This window comes from Gordionus sp. m RMFG-2023, chromosome 1 (assembly GCF_954871325.1).
Source record: "Gordionus sp. m RMFG-2023 chromosome 1, tfGorSpeb1-WG-v2, whole genome shotgun sequence".
Lineage (NCBI taxonomy): Eukaryota > Metazoa > Nematomorpha > Gordioida > Chordodea > Parachordodidae > Gordionus > Gordionus sp. m RMFG-2023.
Window position 1 is genome coordinate 88,167,439 of NC_088775.1, and position 2,990 is coordinate 88,170,428.

Sequence of the window (2,990 nt, forward strand, 5' to 3'; positions counted from 1 at the left end):
TAATATAGTGCAAGGATTAATTTATATTATACATTATTGTCAACGATTGCCCATTTTTAATATGAGTATTTTGTATGATAAAAATACTATTAAATATTTTATTTTATAATTTCTATAATTATATTATATTTGAGTTTATAAATATAATAAAAATTTTGAATAAAGGATATTAGATGTGCCAATTTTGAAATGTTATAAATTATACCACTTATTTTAATATCTGAATTTTAAAAAGCTAAAATGCACATATAAAATAAAAAATTACTTAAAGAATTAACATTTTCCACTATTTATATAAAAATAATAAAATATTAAGAAAACATTATAAAACTGTTCTTGATAAAAAGCATTTACATAAATGTATAAAAATATAGTAAATACACGTTTGACATATAGGGCTCAACTTAATAAGGTAATCGTAGCATTACCTTGAGGTCTTAGGGTAAGTTATAAAAATGAGTTCCTTTTGTGGTTATTGGAAGATGACAAATATGTCTATTAAATATATGAATACGAAAGAATAAAATAATATAAATTATTGGTAGTGATCATTTATTTTATATAAGCGTAACGGTTTACAGAATCTCTTAGGATTCGGTATTTTAGGCAAGTTTTTTGCATATCCTTTAAAAGCTACGAGGATTTAGAATAATTATAAACTGTTAAACATGGTTTATTATTTTATTATAATGGTTATAATATAGCGCAAATTTTTGTATGTTGCATTCATTAATTTACATAAGTTATATTAACTTTACTTAATAGTTTCATTTAATTATTTAATAGTTTTATTTTATATATAAAGGATAAATTTATTATAGTTTTTCAGTGAAATTGTAGTTGTAATATTTATAAAATATATTTATTTAATAAAAGTTTTAAATCTTTTGCTTAATCTTGCTTCACTCCCTGCCAACATAAACACAGTTTTATTTTAAAACATCTTACTTGTTGGTAGTTATAAAATTATGAAAATATATATAGCAATCTATCATTTGATGAAGAAATTAATTATTTTAAGTTTATACATATATTTTAATATTTTTAATTAATTTAATTATATAAAATATATTATTATAAAGTTATTAGCTAAGAAAAACAGTTGATATGACAACAATAATATTAATATTCAATAAATTTCATAAAACCAAAAAATAAAAATGGGTGGGATAACTCAAATAATCTTGGACTATTGAGTCAATAAAACAAGCATAATATGCAATAGATATTTCTATTCTTTATCTTAAATTAAAGCCTTTCGAGAGAGTTCTCTGATTACAGATTTGACGACCAAAGTATTTGAAAGAATTCTTCGGGCAATCATAATCAATGTTGTTAGGGTAGAGCTGATTTTTGTTTGTAAGTACTTTGATGAATCGGGAGAATATTTACCATTTTCAATTCTGGGACCTGTCAATTATGTCTTTATTAATATTGGAAGAGGATTTTCATTCTATGCAAGAAAAGTCACAAATTATATTTATTTCTTGAATTTATAGAATAGTATATTGCATCTACTGTCAGGAAATATATTAGAAGGTTCTAATATAGTGGGAAAATCTCCAGCGAGGGATATTATTTTATTTAATTAATAGGTCGAGTTGCCGACAATAAATATAAGGATGCAATGCTAAACTGCTGAGTCCGTTCGGCATTTATTTGCAGCATGTATATAGTAAGGATATGAGGCCTGTTAAATATATCATAGCCGTTCTTAATATGTAATTCCAATATGAGGTTCATAGATAATATAACCTATAAGAATTTGTATCCCTCTTTGTGTTTATTGAATGGGTATTTAGCAAAGGTAGAAAACTAGAAACATAGTAATAAAAGTTTTACACACGTGATAAATTCCAATCTTTCTTTTATAGAATTTGGAAATTTGACTATATATGCGACGATTTGTACATTCCATATTAACTATACCCACAACAATAAAGGGAAACTGATGAACGCTGATTGATAAAATTATGGAAACTTTAACCTATGATTACAGTGTTTAGAACAATGGCTTGATGCCAAGTAACATCTGTGAACTAGATATTTATATAATTACTAATAATAGTTTATTCTAGTGTCGTGTCACTTTTATGAGATTTCACAAAAATGATTGGGTTAGATCATAAGGAATAAAGAATTCTAGATATGTTGAAAAAATTCTTTGTGAGCCAATAGATTGGGAGTTATAAATATCAAATTAATAATATCGTCGAAATCCCCAAAAATGGGACAGCCCAAAAGCATAATTTGTTTCACATTATGTTTGAACTCAAAAAAAAAAATTGATATAGAGTTATTTCACAATACTATTTTTTCTTTAGTTTGGTATGAATTTTAATTGTTTATAATAACACTTTATTATATGTTTGATTTTAATCAATTAGGCCCAAATTATGTAAAGGATAGAAATTAACGGGAAGAAAACATATTCATATCTGTGGAGGGGTTAATGTTTGTTAGCGCATATTTTAAAATGATCAGATTTTAAAGAATAAAAAGGAATATAACAATGCAATAAAAAAAATAAAGAGTAAATTTTTAGAAAAAGAAGATGTGAAAATGTGTTACAAATAATATAATAAAATATTTATTTATATTAGTTTTAAAATTAACTTAAAATAGGAATAATTTGAATCAAAAAATACAACATATATTAGAGATTATTATAAAAAATATGTAGTTCGAAAATGAAAAGAACTCTTGAAAAATAAATATTGTGAAGAATATTAGGACTAAATGAGATTTTAAAAATCGTTTTAAAAATTTAAAAAGAGGTTTAGTTAAAACATACAGGAATAATTTTTTAAACAAGATTAGAAGTTATATATATATAATTTAAATATACATTATTTATTCAATTTTTATATAAAAACTTTAAAACTAAAAATTATATAATATGCTCTGATATTCTGGCAAAATTGGAAATATATCTAAAAAGGCATTTCCAGATAGAACTTTTTTTTCCAATGCGATTTTTGTGGAGTGTT